Source organism: Python bivittatus, unplaced genomic scaffold, assembly GCF_059951505.1.
Source record: "Python bivittatus isolate LINGU-HERP-01145 unplaced genomic scaffold, Pbiv_v1 ctg000410_np1212, whole genome shotgun sequence".
Lineage (NCBI taxonomy): Eukaryota > Metazoa > Chordata > Lepidosauria > Squamata > Pythonidae > Python > Python bivittatus.
In genome coordinates this window covers 4771292-4795861 of record NW_028277067.1, presented here as the reverse complement: position 1 = coordinate 4795861, position 24570 = coordinate 4771292, and the positions used below count along the sequence as shown (strand labels likewise).

General features: G+C 39.9%; 1 protein-coding gene across 3 annotated transcripts in view; it reads right to left on the bottom strand.

Moving 5' to 3' along the window:
* Positions 1 to 1701: 1701 nt before the first annotated feature.
* CDK12 (cyclin dependent kinase 12) overlaps positions 1702 to 24570 on the bottom strand; it is an 84744-nt gene continuing 61875 nt past the window's right edge. Inside the window, exons 17-20 of one of the 3 annotated variants that reach the window (XR_015796609.1) lie at positions 13865 to 13925; positions 11514 to 11710; positions 9590 to 9697; positions 1702 to 4131 (exon numbers count right to left, since the gene is read on the bottom strand). The gene's annotated coding sequence lies outside the window, so the exon portion shown is untranslated. The remainder of the gene's footprint in view (positions 4132 to 9589; positions 9698 to 11513; positions 11711 to 13864; positions 13926 to 24570) is intronic. The other 2 variants (XR_015796610.1, XR_003084256.2) reach the window with 2 other exon arrangements.

The following is a 24570-nucleotide window of genomic DNA, read 5'->3' as shown; positions in this document are numbered from 1 at the left end:
CTTAAAAGCCATGGCTTGCAGCCATTCTTTTTAAGTGGCAGTTATATATGTGAGGGAAAATATATATATATCTGCAGCTGATGTATGTTGAATAAATATAATCCCAGTGAAGCATCCCTGTGCATTCCTATACTCAATCCTTTATTTCAGGGGAGGAGACTATCTCCACGCAGGCATCCACAAGGAGCAAGGGTTGCAAGTGACAAAATGTGCATTGCAATGTCATGATTAAAATTCTGCTCCTTACATACTTCTAGGCAACATTGTGATGAAAGTGTGATGGGACAGTGCTTACACTATGATGTCACAACGTATGTTTCATTATTTTGGCTTCATCACGCTTAGGTATGGACATCCACAGTATTCCTATCCAGTATTTGCTGAAGTACAACTCACAGTATTCTTTCACCATTGGCCATGATTGCTAGACTATTGAGAGTTGAAAACCATCAGTCCTTCACCCTTGTCCTCTTTTGTTGCCACCTTTGTGTATGTCTCAGACAGGTACACTCACAGTATGTTTAAGTTTTACTAGATAGATAGATAGATAGATAGATAGATAGATAGATAGATAGATAGATAGATAGATAGATAGATAGATAATAGGAGAGAGAGAGAGATCTGAAGTTACTTCACTCTCTCAAACTTCACATAGCTTCCTTACCATGACTTTCTTATCCCTTTTGACACACCGTTCTGAATATTTAAGTTCCATCAGCTTTTCACTCATTCTCACACATTCATACATTTCTCAAAAAGAGGTTGCTCCATGATGAGTCAATGTGAAGCTAAAATATTACATGGCAAAGGTTAAGTAGTGCTTGTTTGTTTTCTTTTTGGCTTCAAGTCAGTCTTGACTCCTGGGGCTATGTAGACAAGTCCATGTAGGTTTCTAGGCAACATTTTTGGAAATGGCTTACTAGGGCTGAGAGAAAGTAAGTGGCCCAAGGTCACCATGATGTAACTTTGTGCCTAAAGCAGGACTAGAATTCAGGTTTCTCCACTCCTAATCCAGCACCTTGGCCCATGGAGTAAACTTCCTCTCAGTGTTCTTCTGTATATCCCATTAATTTCACATGCAGGAGAATCTCTTTCTGAGCCGGGCCCCATACAAATTAATAACAGGGAGCAATCTGCCTTTTAGATTTTCTGCCTTAATCTTCAATATGGCTTAGGCCAGTGTTGTCCAAACTTGGCCACTTTAAGATGAGTGGACTTCAACTCCCAGAATTCCCCAGCCAGCCATGCTGGCTGGGGAATTCTGGGAGTTGAAGTCCACTCATCTTAAAGTGGCCAAGTTTGGACAACACTGGCTTAGGCTGTCCTTTTCTCATCCATCTATTCATCTTTCAGATGCATCTTTCATGTAAAACCTTTTAGAAAGAAGCATCTCTTAGACATGAGCTTTCCACAAATTGCAAATGGCTGCTTCTTTTCTTTTCTCTCCTCTCTTCCTCCATAAAATCTATTTATTGATATGAACCATGCATGTGATCTAGGAAATACTGGGATCTGAGCACACAATATTATTCAATGTTATCTTGTTTAGTATAATGTATCACAAAGAGTTTTGGAGAACTCAGTTGCACATTGTTTTGTAACCTATTTTGTTGCTGTAACAAATAACATGGATTTTGTGATTTTATTTATATTTCTGATTAGATGTAATGGCTTCTACATAAAAACAAATGCATATTAAAACAATGGGAATTCAAAGTAACATCATTTACATCTGGCACAGCCCCCATAAGTAAATTAACTGCATGCGCATAACTCAAAGAACTTTTGAATGAGTAGCCTCACTTAGAATATTTGTCCATGATTTAACAATAAGCTAAGTTTTACAAAGCCAGAGATGAGGGCCATCTATGGATTTCTCCCTTGAATATCCCTTCCTGGCCAAACTGCAGTTTGTGTTATGTGAGTTCTTCCTTATATCCTCATTGGGGAACTCTAACCTAATGTTTCTTACTAGACAGGTATAAGGTCAACATCAGATCTTAGTATGTTACATGAACTTCTTAAACTAGCAACATTAAACTATAATACTCCACTTAGGATGTACATAAACACTCACATAATGAAAACCATGATTGTGGCACAAAATCAGCCAGAGAGAAGCATTAATCCATGATTATTTGAACAACAGCATATAAAGCCGGAATATCTAAATGTAGTCAGTGATTGAGGGACCTACTCTAAAGTTTGTTATTACTACATGAGTCTCCTCTTGCAATTGGGCAACATTTCACCACTCTTAAAAAGATTTGAGTTTACCTTTAAATACATTTTTTTGAAATGTAATACTTCTCCATCTTGTTTGTTGTAAAATCCTTTTGCTAAAACCCATGTTATAATTAAGAATCTAGTGATTTTAATCAAAGCATATATTTTGGACTGTTACAGAAAAATTTGATTGAGAAGTCTGCCATTGTCTCTTCATTTGTTCAAATCTCTTACACTTCCTTTTTAAAATATTGAATTAATTTTGGCAATTGAACTATAAAACCTTCTGAAAAACATTATCCTTACTACAGCACTCAACAAACAGTTGACTGAACAAAATGAGGTCTTTGGTTTAGCTAGCTCATTTGTTATTTCATTTACAAATTTTTGTTTTGTTTGTCTGTAATTGGAATAATTCTGATGATTACTTATGTAATTTAGAACATTTGTATATATGCCACCTTTAGAATCCAATTGAACCACGTAATGCAAATAAAATAGCTAATTAAAAACAACAGTCATCATAATTATCAACCTGTGTGGCAGAAAAAAATCCTGTAACATGAAGCCTGGGTTTACATATTATACTAAGACATAGTTGGCTTTGCCTTAACTATAGTTTATTGAATAGGAAATAACTAGTTGGGTTCTTACAACATAACCATAGACCATGGCACATATATCCACGAGCTGGATTTGCGTAAAACATTAAGCCAGAAGCAAATAAACCACACAGCTATGTCCAGGGGGAAGGGGAACAACCCACAGGCCACATGTGAGTCCCCCCAAAGCCCCTTCTTCAACCCACAGAGTAAAGGGGCAAAATGGGTGCCTTAAGCCTTGCAAATCAAATCAGTAATGTCCAGATAAGGCAGCACTGAGCATCAGGCACACATCAATAATAAAACACTGAGGTACTAGAATGAAAATTGGTATCCCCATGTAGGACATTATCTCCTTTTGCCTCCAACAAGCACTGGGAATTCAAAACATGATTCTCTCTTACAGTTTCAGCCCCACATCCTTTTTATGGGAAGAGGAAAAATGAGAAAAAAAATGTAAAACATTCTGCAAAATACTCTTCAGTCTATTTTGCAACAAAGAGGCCAGTGCAAAATTCTCTTCTCTAACATTTATATAGATAAAACAAGATTGCATCAAACCAGTACAGGGAACAGAGTTTCAAGATCTGTGGTCCATTTAAGCTCCAGCAGCTGCTTATGTCAAAAGCAGACTCAGACTGGCTTCTCAAACTACTAAGCTATAATGTGATTTTTCCCTCCTAGTTTGTGCCTTAGCCTAGTACATGAAATCTGTTTATAAATCATGACTTCTGGTTTACAAACCAAATCTGAACCCAGGCATCTCTACTTTTTGCCATAAATCATCATCAAACAATATGTGAACCAATGTCTCCTTCTACTGCTTTTATTAGTGATAATTTTATTGTGTGTACTGGAGTTAGCAAAGTTCTCAGTCCAGGATCAAATCCAGAAGATGTCATGAACCATCTAGGAAATATTAGGAACCAAAAATGAATGTAAAGAGTTAAACCAGGGTTAAAGACATCAAAGCAAAAGAGTAATACAGATTCAAGAGCATAGTCCAAAGAACAATCAAATGTTCCAAGAGTTAAAGAGACAGGATGTCAAGATCAGAGTTTGAGCAAAATTAAACTGTTGTTCTCAGCAATTAGCTGTGTACAACCTTTCTATAATCAGAGCTTCTATTTTCAAGAAATTGATTTTTGGTTTGCCTTGTTATAAAGATAGAGACCAAAATGTTCACATGCAGATGCCAGCGTTATGGAGAAGTCAAGCTGAGTTGATGCTTCTGTCTTCCAAGTTGGCAGCCTTCAAATCAAACATGGATGGTGATTTTTGTAAGCTTCTTTCTGTTCTTCCTCTGAAAAGGAGGAGTCTTAGTTATAGCAGCAAGACAGAACTATATACTGTAAGATAAAGAAAAAGCATGACTGCCTATGTTGCAGGCTAAATAACAACATCAGTGTGATATGACTGATTAAAATGGCAAATACAATTTTAGGCCACATCATAAGAAGTATAACTTTCAAATCATGGAAGAAATAGTTCTACTACATTTGTTGTTGGTCAGAACCTAACTTAAGGATTAGATCCAATTCTGGGCACAACTTTTAAAGAAAAATTAAAAGAAACTGGGAGAGGTGCAGAGAAGGGCATTGAGAATGATCAGAGGACTGGAAATGAAATCTTATGGGGAGAGACTGAGGAAATTAGGCATATTTAGCCTTGAGAAAAGATGAGGGCTGGAGAAATGAAAACCAGCTGGGTGACTTTGGGCCAGTCACTCTCTTTCAGCACAACTCACCTCACAGTGTTGTCGTTGCTGTGGGTAAAACAGGAGGAGGGAGTATTGTACAAAATAAAGGTAGGGTATAAATCAAATGAATAAATGAATATTTTCAAGTCCCTAAAGAGGTGTCACAGAAGAATATACCCTGTTCTCTATTGTTCCAGACTGCAGAATATGGAATTCTGCATATTAAGAATATATGTTCTTAAGTTATAGGAAGGCAGATTCATATTGGCAAGAGAAGTTCAACAACAGAGCTAATTACCAAGGGAAGTGATGAGTTTCTCTTCCCTGGATACCTGGATTCCTGCACTGACCCAGAGACTTTGGTGGCCTAAATGGTCCTTCCAGCTTTGATTCTGTGATTCCATGTGAGATTTAAAAAACAGAAAGTAAGTGGGTTTTATTTGGGCTCTCATTCAGCTTTTCTTCCTTGTAGGTTTCATCGTATTATCTGGACTGAGCTGTTGAAGCAGGTATAAGTGTATCTGCCAGTGAAAACTATTTCAGTCTTTAATGTTGGCTTTCTGCTGGTTGAGTTGGTTGCACGGCTAGCACCCTCCACAACACTTTCCTGGCAGTCATAATTCCAAATGTGAAGCACAGTCTGGAGCATCACACCTCAACCCCCCCCTTTTATACATATGCACAATATACATGTCACATGTTTGTGATTAGCTACACCCATGTAGCTGGTGAAAGCCTATTCTCATCTATAGGCTGACTCAATCTGGGCTAGTCTGCATCAACAGATTGCATTTTTTAAATGTTTTAATCTTTTCTTCCCCTTTCGTTTTTGCAAACCACATGGTGTTCCCTTAAAAAAAATAAAAATAAAAGTCACCCAAATCAAACTCTCCTCTCTCTCCCTCCCTGCAGTCTTGGCCATCACGGTGCCAGCAATTTATTAAAGATGAATGTACCGATTGTTGCTAAGCAACAGGTCTCGGCACAGGACAATCAGAGAATGCAGCGTGCTGGCAACCTGATGGGAAATGTGCTTGGAAAAGTTGCCCAGAATTGAGTATCACCCTCAAAGCTGGGCACAAAGGTCCTTCTGAGCCTTTCCACATAATTATGTAAGGCATGCCCCAAATACCGTGTTCTTTTTTTAAACCTTCATGCATCATCCCCATAAGACAGAACTAGAAAATGGCAGTGAAGCATCACACCTGCATGTGGTGGATCTGGGAAGGAATAACTGACATTGCTGGGGGTTTTTGAAAGGTATATGAACTACATGGCAAGTTGCCTTTTTTCTGTGCTAGTTGTTGATGTATGTATTTACAAATTACCTATATCAGGGCTAAGCCTGGGGCTCCCTTCCTATTTGGGGAGAGGGGAGGCAGCCACATTGGGTAGGTAATGATGGCAGGTGGGCAGGGCTGCATCACACACTTGGGCACAGCTGGGATTCTCTTTTTTCTGATGCTTGCCAAAGGGGCGAGGTTGAGATTTTTCTCATTATTCCTGTAATCAGACCTTTTTAGAGCTTATTTTGCAAAGGTCACGTGCTCCTCAGTTCAAAATGGTGGGAAGCTGAAACCAGAAGAAAAAAAAGTGGTGTGGGGCCACCTAAACAGCCCTGCTATGATCCATCCCAGAGGGTGTTTGAAGAGAGCAAAAAGGAGAAGCTACCATAGATTTGAGGTGCAAAAGTCAAGACAACCACTAGATGGCAGCAAGGAATTTTTAGGTTTTTTTCCCCTAGTAGATGAGGCATGCTCGGGACTAATTTAGATCAGTGTTTCTCAACCTTGGCAACTTTAAGATGTGGCTGGGGAATTCTGGGAGTTGAAGTCCACACATCTTAAAGTTGTCAAGGTTGAGAAACATTGATTTAGATTGTTATTTAAGAAGCTATTTCCTTATTCATTTGCTAACAATATGTATCAGATTATATTCTTCAACAAAGTTCAAGGTGGCTTACAAATATGTAATATCAAATAATTAATCTAATCAAAAGTTACATTAATAACACTCAAAAGTAAACTCCCAGTATCAATTTAATCCTCTTTCAACAGACATTGTCTCCACTGAAAAACAACTCTACATCACTTCATGTTCTAGCCAGCATTCAACCATGGCTATCTATGTTTGCCATGTGGTCTTGCAGGGTCTTCCCTCCTTCACCTCTTGAGAAATCAGTGTTTTTATTGTTACAGTTTGGGCATCAGGCCTACCCTACTGGAATGACAAGACAATGAGAACAAAATCCAAAGCATTTCCAAAGGGTCAAAGAAACCTGTTCAGACGCTCTTTACATCTATTTGCTAGCCCTGCTGGTTGGGAATTTTGAGACTTGCAGATCCAGTACATCTGCAGACATGGAACATGAAAAAGCTGCAGGATAGAAATCATGGACAGGCAACTTTTTAGGCAATTGGTTTCGTTTCAAATGGTGAGGGTGTGTTGTGGGTCCATGCAGAAAATGGCTGTCCCATTGGGAACTGCACTCACAAAACTCAATGGCCAAAAGTCAGACTACTTTGCAACATCTCACCTCCCAAGTGAATTGTTTGTTTAAATTGCAGTAGAAGAACCTTTAAGGAAAACAGAGAGTCTGGCAAGCACTAAGGGAGATGTTCACTGGCATGTCGGCACTGGTGTGACCTGTAATGCCTCCCTCAAAATAAATTACCAAATAAATAAAGCATGAACTTCCTAAGGTAAGTTTGGGGACAGAAAGGAGACAATCCATGAGGACTGAGTGCACTTTGTGGCTCCGGGAGCCTGAGTAACATGTCCAGTGGAAAAACAAAACAGAAAGTAACAAGAATGGGTTGAACACCTCAAGTCCTCTTAAGAATATTTGTAAAAAGTCATAGTCAGCCACCTGAACAAGAAATGTTCTCTTGGGGCAGAAATACAAACTGCAGGTTGAGAGCCTCTAGAACAGTGTTTCTCGACCTTGGCCACTTTAAGATGTGTGGACTTCAACTCCCAGAATTCCCTAGCCAGCCATGATTCTGGGAGTTGAAGTCCACACATCTTACAGTGGCCAAGGTTGAGAAACACTGCTGTAGAAGCACTCCACTCTAAAATGCAGTCACAGTGCAGCTGCCTCGTGGGTATTGTTGTTCTGTGTTCACATGATTCATTTTGATCTTAGGTGAACGGTTCTACAGTATGTGATTAACTTGTCACTTTGCTGTTTATTGAGGAGGGAGGGACCTACTGGCTTCCCCAAAAGGGTGACAAGCTCTCTGAATGAAAAAAGAAAAAAAAGAAAAAATGAAGTACAGTAGAGGTTCTGACTTGAACACATAGGAAGGAGGGAGGTGTGTATTAAATAAGCTGGAACCAGACTGTGCACATGGAAATGTAGAATCCCCAGTTATCATATTTATCCTTCTTCATCTTTCTGAATGCAAAAAGAGGGCATTATGGTATTAGAAGGAAGGCTTTAAATGAATTGGACTCTGGACTAGCAAATATTTTGGGGAAAGATATATCTGTTCACCCCATTCTCTCTTAGCTATGAGAAACATACATACATACATACATACATGCATACATATTTAAATCTAAATCATGTGAACTATAGAATACAATCTCCCATGAGCGGTGCAGCTGTTAGGATTCTAGATGGTTCTAAGAGCATCCACGGCCTGTAATGTCTATTCACTACGCATGTGCAATTCATTCAGTCATACACTGTCTTGTATTACTGTCAAAAGGCAATTCAAATATGATCCAGCAGCAGAATGGGTCTGAATGCCAGCTTGGATCTGACTTCAAATCTCACTTGACTATAAAACCATTTCTCAATCTAATTTATCTCACAGAATTGTTGTAGGAAAAAGTGGGAGAGAGGATGAATTGTATCATTCATGGATGGATGGATGGATGGATGGATGGATGAATGGAAGGAAGGAAGGAAGGAAGGAAGGAAGGAAGGAAGGAAGGAAGGAAGGAAGGAAGGAAGAGATATAGATATAGATATAGATATAGATATAGATATAGATATAGATATAGATATAGATATAGATATAGATATAGATATATCTGGTAAAAAACAGAGCCTTTAACTCTCATGTTTCTAAAAGACAGCAGAAAATTGACCTTTAGAAAACAATTATTGGCACTAAAGCGTATGTGTGTTTGAGGTCCCTCATTATTTAAGGCACACTTACAACTAATAGAGAAGCAAACAATCCTCCCCGCTTCTGTATTTTTGGGGGTGTTTGGGACCCACCAGCAACCCCCAGTAGCTGTAATTTTACTTGCATCATTTACATATGTTGAAAAACATGCATCTTTCAGGGACATTACAATTTTTATGTGAACATGTAAAATATTTTATATTTATCAATTACAATGACATTACATAAAAAGATTGTCTTTTGGCACAAATTGTAACACAGCCTGCAATTAAATCTAAATATCTGTAAAAGGTAAGGCTTGGTAAGTAAACTAAACCAAGTCTCAACCTAATGCACATGCAGCTGAAACTGTATTTCCTTATTTTCCCCAGCCTTCTCTTCTTTTTACTTCCTCAATTGTTCTGAGGCTTAGATTGTAAGCTCATCTGGGCAGGGACTTGTTTTCCTATGTAAAAGGCTAGGTGCACTGATGAAACTAAAGAATAACAACAGTTTAAACATAAATTTGCAGCTGTCTAGCTGAGCTATATGAAATGCAGACTGATACTTGCCAGATGTTTCTTCTATAAGTAGTACATGTCATCCAGCTCCAACTCCATGCCAAATAACTAGGACAAATAACCTCACCTTGGCCGAAAACACCTTTGATCTGTCTGTGTGTGTGTGTCTGTATGTTCATATGTATCTCTGTGTTTGTGAATTTCTCCCTTCCCCCTCCTTCTGCAACCAAAGAAAAATAAATGCAGCAGGAAGGGTGCAGGTGTGGGGATTCAGTGTGCATTGAAGGGGAAATGGGAGTTGCTCTAAAGTAGGTAGAAGGAACATCTGGTTCAATTTGGAGTGACTCTTGTTCAGAGTCAGAAGGAACCGTTGTCAGATGCTTTAGGAAGCAAGAGGGAGAGGAAAGCTGAAGGCATGCATACCCCAGGAGGAAAATACAGGTAGTCCTTGTTTAGCAACTGCTTTGTTTAGTGACCATTCACAGTTACAACAGTGATGAGAAAGTAACTTTGCAACCAATCTTCACAGGCCTGTAAAGCAAAGGAAAGCTGAAGTAAGATTGTAAGCACAGTCATGGTTTCATTTAGCAACCGCTTCGCTTAACAACTGTCAGTCCCAACTGTGGTCACTAAATGAGGACTATCTGTAAAACTAGTGAGATGAGATTGGAACCCAGAAGATGGAAGATCAATGCTGAGGTGGTCAGTTAGGACTGGCAATGCCAACTGAGCAAGTAGGAAGAGGCTGCCTCCATTTCAAGAGCTTTGTTTCCCATCATTTCCACCTTTGATTATGAACCATGCTTACTTAAAAAAGACAGAGAAGGAAGCTAAAGCAGAGATTCTCACCACAGAATAATGATCTGCACATGATCTGTGTAAAGTACGGGCCTGTACTCTGTAGGTTTATTAGGCTGCCTGAATTTTACTGATGGTCCGAATTTCATCTTCTGGGCCACTTAGAACAGAAGGATTTATGGGGAGAGGGCGGTGAACCAATGTATTTTTTTTGCTTGCAAAAAAATAAATGTTCCTTTTCACATGACAAGGGGAAGGACCTATGAAAGGGCAAAACACTTTGCCCTTACATTGAATCCCATCGGAAGGGGAAAACATTAAATACATGCACAGAGGTGTTCTGCTGGTGGGTACTTCTTTAGGGAATTGGGTGGGGGATGTAGACAGAGAGAGGGCTTTTTTGCCTTGGGAAATAGCATTTTGCTTGAGGGGCAGCATTTCTGAACATAGTCATTGGCAGACTTAGTACTCAGAGATATACTGAGGGAATGGGGCCAGTTTGGTAAGGTTCTTCACCTATCCATTGTGCATCAGAGTGTACACCCAAATAACTATCATTCTTGCTATCTTATGTTTGAGATTTTGTCCAGAGGTATCTCCATGAACTGTGCTTTTGGCTTGGGTCCATTTGTGAGTCATGTATTTATTGCATTTTTCTACATCTAATCTTCCTCTCAAAATGGAGTCCAGGATGGCATGCATAGGCTTCTAAACTGGCCTCCCATCCAGGCCTTGAGCATAATTAAACCTGCTTAGCTTCAGAAATATGACTTCAGATCATAAGCTGTGGGTTACAAAAGTCAATAGCACTGCCCTGAATTAAGGACATTCGGGAATATTTCCAACAGTAGAAATTCTGGAAGTTTCTGTCCAAAGACACCTGGAAGGCACGAGCTGGGGAAAGTTGCCTACAGCCACTTGGATCCGTCAGGGACTGTTAGCCATGATAGCTATCTTCCATCAAAGTTAGGGACTATCACAACCATATCTGTGGCTGTGGAAGTGAATTCTATAAGTGAAGTGCATTTTGATAAAATAGTCCTGACTCTTGCCTGTTTGGAACCATTATTGTCAAATGAATTCAACAGTCCTGATTTATCAGGTATTATGACAGAAGAAGAAGAAAACCTAGTATTCCCTTTTGCTTCCCATTTTCCTCAATATATTTCATGGGGGGGGGGGAGAAACTGTGGGGTCTGGGGTTCTCTGAGCTTGGCTGTTTTCTTGCAAACGTTTCGTTACCCGGCTAGGTAACATCTTCAGTGCTAGAATGGAATGGGGTTTGCCCCCAAAAAAACTGGCCCCAAAGTCCACTGGTGGAACTAAAGGCAGGCAGAATTAAGATATAGAATGTTAACGTATGTCAGGAATAAATGAGTGCCACAAAGGAGTATAATCTGTTTTTCTAATATGACCACAAGCAGAGTGTTAGTGGAATTAGGCCGACAGCTGCTACGTTATTTTTTCCTCTTTCAACCCCCCTTCTTTGCCACCCCTCCTCCCAATCACTCCACGCGCCAGTAGGAAAAAAAAAAAAAACAGCACCCACCACCATCCTATTTCTCTGCCTCCATTCTGCGGTTTTTCCGCAGGCACTGCTGCCGAGTTGGCAGTCCTTCGGCGTCACACCTTACTGCTTTTCAAGATTGCTCCATAGAGAGCTGGGGAAAATGGCAATTTTGTGTTGACGCCGCTTGGCAGCGGGGGAAGAGTGAAGAAAAAGTTGGAACCCGTGCCAAGGCTTCCCTAGGGAGAGATTGGAAAGATAGAGAGAGACAGGCATAGTGAAAGTTCAAACACACACACATCACATACATGAAATACAGTTGACGACTTATGCATGTTCCAGCCTCACGGACCATGTTGAAATCCACAAACTTCATTCTAAACATATAAACATGCAAATACATGTTGTGATGGGAAGATGGGAAGAGAGAAGGTGCTGAAAGTGTGTTCCTTTCTGTGTGTTTGTGTATGTTGCTTAATTTTTTTTTTCTTTTGGATAGCAGTAGAATGCAGTATGCAAATGAGATTGTTATTACCGCAATGTTCATCAAGCTGAGCTGAGAAGACATTAATAGCCTGATGAATATGCATGTGAATTTGTTAATTAAGTTAATTATTCTGCTGAAAATGCATTCGTCTTCCAAGGACATTCTCCCAATGATTTCTACATGCTCCACTCATTAGTCATGCTATATTTTATCAGTGAAATGAGTTTGCTTAAGTTGTAAAAAAAAAAAAAAAAAAAAGGAAAAGGAAATACAAAATAAACGAATGAATTAAAAAGGGAGGCGATAAAGGGTAAAAGTGTCAAAAATAAATAGGGAGCTAAAGAATTTAAAGTGAAAATACCAAACAAAAGTTTGAAGGACTCTGTGGTTTGGAAACAACAATGTGATATTCCTACATTTTTGCTGGAGGAGGGAGCAGTGAGGGCAATCCAAGTGCAGTCAATTTGCCTTTCCGTCTGTCCATCTCTCTTCTTTAACTTCTGTCTTTTGTTTGATGAAAAAAACTTTTTTTTATTCTGGTGCCAAATTTCCAACACATTAATTAATTGTTGTAGCCAATTAACTGTAGTTGTGCAAATGAGTTTAGCACTAATTACCATGCAGTGCTTGTAATCACATAAAAACTTGCTGAGAGAGAGAAGGAGGGGGAGAGAAGAGAGAAAGAAAGGGAAAAAGGGAGGAAAGAGGAATAACTGATAAGGGCTGAGCATTGTTAGCTTAAAACAATGCTGCATGTGGATACTCTAAATTAGGGTCACCAGAATTCCAGAGCCACCAGGACAGGAATAATCAGACAAATATTGGAAGAGGTTCTAGCCAAAGATCTAAATACTGTATGGAGCCCCAAAGATATCTAGGGAGTGGCTTGATAGATCACAGGGTGGAGTCTAGCTGTTGCATCATTTAATTTTTTTAATGAAGGCAAGTATTCAAAAGCAAAAATGTTTCCCATATATATGGTTTCACTTAAAAACAATCAAATGTTCAATGGCGGTTTATGAGTTTTAATATGACAAAAATGTTCCACTATATAAAACCATCTTGGTTGTGGCAGAATATTGATACTCTTCTTGTGACTACCTTTAGGTTGAGAATTGCCTGTTGTTTGCTTCAATGGAGCCATTACTGATCAGCCCAAATAAGAAAAATCTCAGAAAGAACACCTAAGACTCTGTGGTGTTATAAAACAGTTTCCCCAACCTGCAGTTCTCCAGATGTTTCATGGTCCTGCTAACTGAAGATGATGGAGGTTGTATTCCAAAACATCTAGAGGACATCAGCTTGGAGAAGACTGGTCTAAGTAAGGATGGAAAGATACCAAGAAGGAAAATACAAGATCCTGACAGTCTCAGTGAATACCAAGTGTGTGGTCAGAATTACTGGAATGGCCACCCAAGGCCAAATCCAGCCAAGAGGGTCTAAAGACCTCCTGTTGGAATTGACCTATAAAAAAGTACACACAGAATTGAAAGAAGAGACTCCTGTATTGTTAGCTTATGTATGCAATGCTTCAGTTGTTAGCTATTCTTGATCATGGTGTTCAGAATCTGATCACCATTAAAAGTTCAGAGTATGCAGCATAATACTGTATGTTGGCATTGCTCTCTTTGGACCAGCATTTCAAAGAGAGCGGGCATTTCAGGTTTATTTGGACATCCCAAACTGGCCATCCATTTATTAGATAATAATTCTGGAAAAGGATTTATATTAAATTAGAACTCATGCTGTGCTACAAATTATAAAGATTTCAAGAATTGTGAGTTGTGGGGGTTATCAGTAATATTACAGATAGGAGAAGCATCAGTAGAAGTGTATTTTTTACAGACAGTTATTGAAACAATCAAATATGTTTATGACATGAACAACATTCCATATATATGCCTACCTGTTAAAGTACTGTATACATGAACTTGCACTGAATATCCTTTCTTCTATCAGCTCCCATACTGATCGAAGTAGGGTGCATAATGATTAAGAAAGAGAACAAAAATCTCAGTATTTCTATTCAAAAGAAATACTCAATCCACAATGATTGTTACATGCTATATAGTAGACAAGTTGCATGTCTGTGTTTGTGTATGTGTGTGCGTGTGTGTGTGTATCTCCACATGCTCTATCCCAGAGCAATTTACATTACAGCGCTAAAACAGCAACATCAGCTATATAATAAAGTAGTACTTAATAAACACATTAAATAAAACAATAACAACAATAAGAAGCATTTTAAAAGTCCAAAGACACCCATCACACATAAAGTTTAAAAATAAAATACTGAGATTAAGAAGAGAATACTTACTTATAAAAGTAGGCATTTAGGCATACAGTATGCTTGTTTATAGGCACATATAGGAATATACTTGCTTATAAAAGTGTGTGTGTGTGTGTTTGTATCAGTGTTTCTCAACTCAGCAACTTTAAGACTTCTGGACTTCAACTCCCAGAATTCCCCAGCCAGTCTTGCTGGCTGGGGAATTCTGGGAGTTGAAGTCCACATATCTTAAAGTCGCTGAGTTGAGAAACACTGAGTGAGAGAGAGAGGCTGTACACTCTTCAAAAATTATTCAGAAGCAATGCTTCAGAACTGCACAAACACAGCACCTCTCTGCTATTCATTAAAGCAGACCCTCTTTTTCAGGGTTCCATGCCAGCCTTTTAAAAAAAAAGGCACAGCTGGCTTTTTTCCCCATTCATTTTGCACAGAAGCCTGAAAAAAGGCCAGCTGCTTTAATGAATAGCTGAGAAGTGCATTTCTGAATCATTTCTGAAGAGCACTTGCATGCAAGGAACTATTTAAAAAGGATGTCTTGTCTGCTTGTGCTACACCATATGGCCTGAGTAAATAGTGTGTGCTTGCATGCCACTTGTGCAAATGGCAAGGACTGAAGAGTTACCACACCTAAATTATAGTTGGAAAGCAGCTTTCTCCAACCTGGTGCCTTCTGGGAATGTAGTTGCCAACCAGCCATCAGTGTTTGGAAGGCTTTTTCTGTGCTGCCAGGCCTTATTTTTAAGTGATGGGGTGTCTTGCATTTACAACTCTTCACCTCTAAGTGACTGGACACATCTGAGACACTGCCACTCAGATGAGTAGCTTTTGGTTCCGTGCAACACAGCTGACCAGGAGAAGGTAATTCGATTCACATTTGCCCTGGTACAATTTGGAATTAAAACTGCCCTTCTTTTATAACAAACCACGGTCATGTGCTACTCTGCTCTGGGGTGATGGAAGCTTAGGGCAGATTGCACGGCAATTACTCCTGGTATGCCTGCACCAAGTCCTCTATCTCAGTGTATAATTCAAGAATCCCACGGACTTCAAGAAGGAGTTTCAATGCAAAAATAAGGGATAAGGTACAGCATATTGGAAATTATGATAGGAACCTCTTGCCCTCATTTATTAGTAATTCCATAAAGGTGGGGTCTCTTTGAATGCTTTTAATCTCTTCTTCCTGGGCTTTTTACAACTTGGACTGAGCTGTCGTTTATGAAATAAGCTACCAATGAATTCCTCTCCTCTCTGCTCGTCCTTTATGTCTAACAATCTCCCCATTGCTTTCCCAGCCTCCCAACAATCCCTCACAATTTATAAGGACCTGAATATTATAAATACAGATTTTAGGACTGAGCAGTGCTTTGGATGAGATTCCAGAAAGAAGGAACAGGGACACAAGCATACCATTTGCCTGAAACTCTTTAAAACAGACATATTTTCTGTGATTGCCGTTGGCAGTTGCCTGTGATCCCTGGAAAACATACTCTGTTCATGCTCTGAAATGCTTTTTTAGAATTTACTTCGGAGCACTGCACAGCCCTAATATATAGACACAAGGGGTACTGGTGTGGGTATGTCAGTAAACATATAGACAATATTACTTTCCAAGCAACATTAGTTCAAGCCTTCAAATATTTGCTATGCCTTTAAGCATTGCAGAAATAGCCACTTACAGATTTAATCTGGATACCTAGGGCAGATGCATCCCCATGCAAACTGATTATACAACCGAGTTATATACAGAGAGAAAAGAAAATAATACTTCATCTGCGTAGGAAAGTTGGCCATACTGAAAAATTCTACAGCTCTGCAACCTGACATGCTGCTTCATACCTATTCAGCCTTGTACTGCCACTAAAAGTCACAAAGCATTCTTGTGTCTCAGTCTGTGTAAGGAACAGGACACTGAGAAGACCTAAAGGCACCTTCAGATGAGCTTCCCCAGCTAGTTTAGACTTTCTCTAAGCTCTCTTTGCACTCCTTTTCCATTTAAAGAGCAACCTTCTCTGTTCACGTCCTCCTAACTCCACTCTCACACCATGTCCCAATAGCATGACTTCCAGATCACATAGGAAATGCTGAAAGAATGGACTTGTAAAGGCATTGTCCTTTGGAGTTTAACATCCAAGTGATTTCTGAAGCTATAGATTCCTAGAAGAGTCTCGATTGCACTCCAATGCTTCCCTGGACTTTTTCAGACGCTGATATTAAGGTACTACCCACCAGTCCTTAAGCTGATAAAATAATATGCCAGCATAAACTGTGCTGACCCCATTGCTGATCCCTATTCTACCACAGTAATGAGGCTGACAGACAGTGCTGCCCTTACTTATTTAATGCATGATATTAAATTGGTGGATTGTCCCGGCTTTCCTTATCCTCTGACCAGTTGTCACTTTCCACTGAGAAAAATAAGAATCAATCATGTTTTAGAGAGATACTTAGACAATGGGTTTATCTAACTGTCAAGTTGCCTGACTAACAGGTGGCCAAGGCTAAAAGGGAGGTCATGTAATGTGAGGGATTTCTCTCAATGCTCCTTTCAACCCATGCTCCATGTTGGAAACTTCTGGCTTTCTTCCTTGTTTAGATCAACTTCCTGTGCAGCACAAACCTCTTTCAAGAAAAATGCTAAACCAGTGTTTAGAAAGCAGGTTTAGTGCTCTTTCAAAAGAATGCTAAGCCCATGTTTATAATAAGCTCACATAAGACCTGACAAGCTCAATGACAAGTGCTGGCCAGGCTTATGCCTTGGTGAAACCCAGTGCCCCATCACTTCTGCAGCCCAAACCACAATGGCTATGGATGGCAATGCCCAGTAACCAGAGGGGAAGGTTGTGCCCAGCACCCAAAAGTCCCAGAAGTAACTAGATTAGCTGGATAGATCCTAATCTCCACCACCTCAGCAACCAAATGGTAAATGAAGTATGCCAGATTGGGTCCACACACACATACACACACACATCATGCCAGGAAAAGAGGGAAAACACTAATGGAACAACAAAGGACAACTTTAATTTGCCTCAACAGTGGCCTGAGGATGAGACAAATGCAGTGCCACGAGGACATGGCAGAAAGAAGTGTCACTGAGGCATGTTCATGTTGTGGTAAGGGGCAAGTAAGGAATAGTGTCTTGTAAAATAAAGACAGTGTTTAAGGGCAAACATCCAGGGCTTTAGTTGGCAGATAGAACAGGAAGGCTGCCAGACACACCAGAACTGGATTTTCCCATTCTGAAAAAAGAAAAATGAAACACAATAGCATTTAAAGGACAATTAAGTCTTGGATCTAAAATTACATATGTTCCATCTCTATATGCTTATGTAATCATCATTATCCTCAACAACAGCAACAAATCACACATCTCATATTTATTTCTCAAGATGCCTAGCATCTTGATAAGTGGAATAGGGGACAAATGTAGCCAAAAGCATTTACACAACCAACCAAGTGATGGCTTTAGATTACAGTGTATTTTAGCAGAAGAGATTACTGGAGGACAATTTGTGGTACAACTTTCTCTCCTTCCTGAACATATTGCTCCTCTATCTGCAACTTAATTTTGCAGAATAGTGTTCCGTCGGCTACAGTGCTTCACTTCAAACCACGTGAGATCTGCACAACTTAAGTAGCTGAAGTTTAAATGGCTTTCCTCCACATTCCAGAATTGGGGGGGGGGGGGAATAGCTCTGCTTACACAATAAACAAATGAAGAATCAAATCGCCACTTTGTCTAGTCTAGTCCTTCTATTACTTCTGAAAGGCATTGGTTTTTCAAGGCCTTGGGCAAAAGTCATTCTCCTAACCCAGCTCTTTCAGATGCCATAACTTGAAATGCCAGGGATGAAACCTGGAAGTTTCTACATGCAAAGCATGTACCGCACCACCAAACAGTAGCTTCCCCCTTGCTGAACTGCAGATGGGAGGATGATGGCTAAGAAATTGTGAGTTCCAACCCCTCAGCTTTCTCAAAGGGGAGAGGAAAGGCATTTTGTGTATGCTCAGAAACATCAAGGCCTGTATATCACCCCAGACCTTTGGCATTAAAAACAAATGCTGAGGTTAAAGTGCCAGATAGCCTTGGTACAAATTAAACCCTGGTTGGTTGCCTCTCTGCCAAAGAGGGAAGGAGTTAACACATGGTGTGGGCATACTATAAATTTCCTTTTGCAGAATGCAGAGGGAACTGAGTTAGGAGAATGGGGGGGGGGGGTAGCTGGGAAAACGCCAGTAGCTTGTCTCTAGGTAACAATAAAGACTACAACCAAGGAGCATCTGCTTCCTTTACTCCTGCTGCATCACAATGTTGGAATAATGTTAATAAATTGGCAGGCACAAACACACCCTTGCACACAGACATGGATTGCAAGGCCAAGCTAAGCTGACCCCATACTTAGACAAGAACGGAGAGATAATTCAGAAAGAGGAATCTTTAAACTACCGTATCGCCTGTATCCTATATGTCATATAGGGTTATAACAATGCTTGGCACCCTTGGGGCTCGCTGTTCCTAATATCTGAACCTTAGTGCTCTGAGCAGCACATGCCCAGAATGCTGCTGAAGCGAGCAGCGCTGCTTGTGGGCAAGATGGGAAAGTTAAACAGGGGCACTTGCTAGATATGGCCAGTGTTGCTAGGATTGCTGCCAATGCAAGCAGGTAAGTCCACCAGACTCATTAAAACAGGTGGAAATCCGACAGAAGATAATCTGTCCCGGGAGGGAAAGGGAGGCTGGTGCACAGTAACCGATAGAAACAATGTGCCTGCACAGATCTTACTGTAGCCTTAGGAAGATTGAGGACCAAGCAGTGACTATTAGTGATCCACCCTGGATATGGGTAAAGATAAAGGGAAGCAACTTCCGATCTCCTTTGCGCCAGTTACTCACATAGCATTTTTTTAATAATAGATATCTTTCCTTTTCTTGTTTTTTTTTATTACTCTTCACTTTTTTCTTTTACCTTTTATAATCTTTTTCTTTTTCTATCTATTCTTCTATGTTTCTATAGTTCTTTAAATCTTTGTGAAATCTTCTTTTAATAACAATTATAACAATATTCTTATTAATAACAATTATTTTTAAAAAAGGATACGCTAAAGAGACTGTATTGCTCTCCCATGGCCAATATGTAAGAGTCAGCTATCAATCCTTGTAAACCCATACTGATGTGTACACATGTATGCATACATGTATGTACACGCTACACACACTGTAATGTTTGGTTCCCAGACTAATAAAGATTCAGGAGACTGTTACATAAACAACCAACTGCAAGCATCTCCATTATTACTGAAAAGGCCTGTCTCCTTACCCGATTAGAGGGTGACTGTTAGAAAGAAACCAAAAGAATAACACCCCCCACCCACACACACACACAATGTATTAGGAGATAAATGGGATGTAAATGAGAAATAGTTCAATTGTTGTTGAAATTCTTGTAATCCCATCCCTTCCATTTCAATAAATCTTGCTAAAGAAAACCTTATGAGAATCTTGTTTGGGAAGCATCACTTTTGATTTGAGGCAGCTGCCAAAGAACTTGACATACATACACACAAAAAGCCAAATCAGTAGTTTTTAGGCCAGGGTTTCTCAACCTTATCAACTTTAAGATGTGTGGACCAACTCCCAGAATTCCCCAGCCAGTATGTTTAAATGGCTTTTCTCCACATTCCAGAATTGGGGGGGGGGGGATAGCTCTGCCTACACATGCTGACTGGGGAATTCTGGGAGTTGAAGTCCACACATCTTAAAATTGATAAGGTTGAGAAACCCTGTTTTAGGCACTACTTTCACTAGGATCAACCAAAGTGGCACAAAAAGGTTGGATTCACAGAACACAATAATCCTAAACCCAGGTTAACAAAATACAGCAGCTGGGGTTGTATAAAATGCTACATCCAAATAAACCATATTATGCTTTAACCATGTCATAGCCTGAATCAGACAGCATGCTAAGAGAATAGGTGGGTTCACCCAATATTCCAATGACAAATTTTTTATCCTAGACTAGTACATTGTGAAAATCTAGCCCAAATGTGTGATCATAGTCACTTCCTTGTGAGATGGGTGGTGTCTAAATTTGAAATATAAATAATAAATAAATAAATAAAATGTGTATTTAGAATGGGAAAGTCACCACCTTGTCTTCTAGTGAAGACCAGCACAAGAATTTCTCACCTGCACTTTAACTTATAGCAGAAACATTTAAGTTGTGTTACTGAACATTTTTTTATCAAATTCCACTTGTAAGCTCTGTAAAAAAAAAAAAAGAAGGGGATGAAAATGTCTTAATTAAAATAAATAAATGTAAAACCTTTTTTAAAAGAGCTCTCAGTTAAGGATGCCTTCCAATTTAAGAAATGTTACGTTGCAATCCTATACCCTTTTTCCTGAAAGTAAGTTCCATTTAATTCAAGCAAACTTACTTCTGAATAAAGCTGAACAGTCAGTTAATCAACTATTTCATCAGTCAATCAAATTTGCATATGAATGAAATTGCTTATGAGAAACAGGGATTTTATCCCTTCAAAAGATGCGTAGGTATTGCAATAGTCTCATTTTTAGAAGAGCCATTTCTTCTTGGATCATGAAAGATAGAGGGGTCACTTTTCAAAGGCAATACATATTACACAGTTTTTGTACGACGTTGTTTAAAAAACCAATTTCTCTTATTAAATGGGAACACTTTTATCAGTCAATCACATTTTTGGTGGATTAATGTAACTTGTTAGCCAAATAAAACACTGCAATTTCTTTATAGTTTAAAAATAAATATTATTATTTTATAATAAATACTTTTTAAAATAGCTTTATCTAGTAACATTGGAGCCACATTCTTACCGTGCTTTAGTACATGTAAACTTTGAACTCATGGACATATACATATTTGTTTACACACACACACATACACACGAACATCCATACACTCACACAGATGTGTACCAGAATGATGAGGTAAGAGAGAGATGTGCATCTCTTCACGCTGGTGGTGCCAACCTGCCTCTCTCCATTTCTTCTAAATAGGCAGCAGTGAGAGCAGGAATACCAAAAAATGGATGGTCAGTGAGGCAATGGCCATGCAAGGAAGGAGGCGGCATATGCACGAGGGGATTACTTAGCCTGCCAAACGCCTGCATTTCTGGTTTAGTGCACACAGCTAGCCTCTGGGCTCAGCCAACCTCAGGATAGTTAACTGAAAGAAGGGAACTGTAAAGCACTATCATCCTCAAAAGTCTCATATCCTATTTCTGTCCTTTTTGACTACTTCCCTTGAGGCCCCAAACTTCTTTCTTCTGAATGTGCTATTTCTCTCATCCCTCAGTTCTTTTCTCAAACCTCAGCTTTTCTAAGACATTCACTAAACCTTTAATCCTACTGCCAAAATGGTCGACACTTCAGCGTTTTGAGCCCAGCCTTCGCGTACCAGAGTGAGCTCCTGTTTCCTCCCCCAGTTCCTGTCAACCCAACAGTTCGAAAACTTAGGTGAGTAGATAAATGGGTACTCTCACTCCAGTGGGAGGAAAAATGCTGGCGGCGCCTTGCAAAAGGAGTCGAGAGCAGTTGCTGGCGCTCGCCCGAAAAAGGCGCGAAGCAACGGAAACCCCGCCTCCTGCGCTCACCAGTTGGGCTCTGCTCTAGGAAGGAGGCTCTGGCAAACCACTTCCGAAACACCTTGCCTTGAAAATTGCAAAAGACTCGTCCAAAAGCAGTCACTGCAGAGTCGGTAACGACTGAGTGCAGATTAAAAAAAAAAAAAGTGATGATTACTGTATATTTGCCCATACATCTCCTTCTCTTTCCATTTTCTCTGTTGCTTTTCCCACTCACAACATTGTGACTGTGCACTTTCACTTCTTGCACAGATGTACCCAGGTACATATGCACACCCACACACCTAGCAGGTTATGGATGGATGGCAACCATCCTTCCCTATGGCAGCTGTCAGTGTTTGGCCCAGGAAGTGTAGTTTTTATCCTAGGTATTCCTATCTGTCCATTTGTCCGTCTAAAATAATCATCCATTGATGGGCAAGATTAGCTCTGCCTATTTCAGTTCTTACACTCTTCTGCCTCACCCTAGCTAGCAGGCCTCACTTTGCTTTCTTTCTTCTTCTCTTATATCCGCTTGATCCCTAGAACAGCTTCCTCCTCACTATCTGTTTCCAAGCAGTCATGCCCATAAAAGCACACTGGACTGATGGATCTGTTTATACATGAAACATTCTTGCTAGTTATTGTACCTTCCTGCTTCTTCTCACCTACCTAACAGGTGTTTGGAAATCAAATTGTGCCAACCAAATCACCTTTTTTTCCCGGTGCATTCAAGGTTTTCAGAGGTTCATCAGAGTTAAAAAAAATCCTGAGAGAAGCAGGTTTCTGGCCTGGGGTGCCAAGTGATTTGCCTGTGGCAGTCCTGAGTCAGTTATACTGTCATGGATTTGGAGTCAGGAGAGTCAAACCCCTGGAGAAAGGCAGCTACCTAAAGCTCTTCTCCCCATTAGCCTATCAAACTCACCATACAGTTTGCCACGAGCCAAGAATCTGTAGAAAGATATTTTTAGGACAAATAGTCAGAAATGACTTGCAAACTTGAGGCAAGTCACCCATGCCTCACTTTATGTGAACTTTTCTTGCCATTCAATTCATCTTTCTCCATATTCTCCTTCTGTATATTCATTCGTCAGTCCCTGAGCTTTCACTGTTCTCCTCAGCTACATATTCATTCATATATTGCAGATTCAAGTCTGATTAGAGACCATACTGTTTGTGTTTTGTTCAGCACCTTCTAACACTGGCATTCAGCTTCTAAAAAGCTGCCCTTTTCAATTGAAAAGACCTGATTCATAATCCCCAAACGTGCAGATAGGCCGTGACGATTTACAAGTGATCAGTACTGTTACAAGAATAAGGAATACTCTATGCATTGTGTATAACATATACAGTATGCCCTCACACACAGACTTCATGCACATCGTGCACATGGGGTAAACATCTGAACTGGGTATGTGGCTGTAACACTTTCATCTCAGAAAATAGTTGGAAGGAGTGTAAGGACTGTCCATATCATATATCCAAATGTATTGACTGCACAAGTTCATATATTCTGTTCCCTGTGCAGATGGCGGCTTCTCTCTCTGCTCTGTGCATTTCTAGGTTTTCTGAACATGCGAAATAGGTTTTAGGAATGGAGACAATATCTTCTGCTAAGTTTCAGAAACCATTCTAGATGGCTCTTTTAATAAGCAGTAAATTATCACAGTGTGCATACAGTATGTGTGGGATTGCTTTTAGTAGCCAGTACCAACGTAAATAAGAAGGCAGAACATACCATCGGATGTCTTGACCTTCCTGTATTGAGGCAAGAGGTCTGCGGGAGCCTTCTGCTCACACTGGCTTAAAATTGAGTGGAAGTTTCCATGTAACCAGGGAAATCCATCACAACGATCATTTGTGCAAAGTATTCTGTTTGCTTTTAGGTACAGATCACTAAAAGTCTCCTGCAGATTTTGCAATTTAACATAGAGCAACTGAAGACAACTGGCCCATCTGTCCTACTCCTCTTACTTGTACTCGTGTATCCAATTCAGCTATAACTTCTGAACAGAGGTGGCAAAGAAAAATTCATCATACTTCTAGTACTGAACATAAAAACAAGAATACAACTAAATTCACCTAATATATTATACAGACTAATATTACCGAACTAGCTGGACCAGGGCTGGCCCTATCATTTGGCAGAGAAACTACGTTGCTACAGATAGCTGATTGAGGGGTGACAAAAAGGCAGCAAACAGTTAATTATTTAATTTATTACTGTATTTTTATTATCAGGGAGGGGAAAACTGTCCTTAATACTATTTGCCTTAGATGAATGAATAATTTGGCAAGCCTCAGCAATTGTGCCCCTTGGGGAGAGAGAGAGAGAAAAAGAGTCTGTGTGTCAGTATTGGGTGGCATTAACTGCCGTACTTCAGGCAGCAGCATTCTTTGGGCCAGTCTTGTTTCTAGGTAGTCGCCAACTTTTTTTTTAATCAGCACCTGCTCTTATGCCTGTAGCAGCACACTGATGTTAGCCTTACCAGGTAGACCAGACAGGAAACATGACCAGATAACCTGATTCTACTTTATTGTAAAGCTACATTAACAGAATCCTGCAAATCTGAAAGTACAATTCTCCCCCCGTTTCCTTTATACCCCAAGAAATTAGGGAAGGTCTCTTCTGAGCCTTTTGCCCCGCCCAGTTGCGGACTATGCTATCACTTATCTGACCGTTCCCTAGGCAGCATCTCTGGGCCCAGTCTCCCAACGTCATTCCC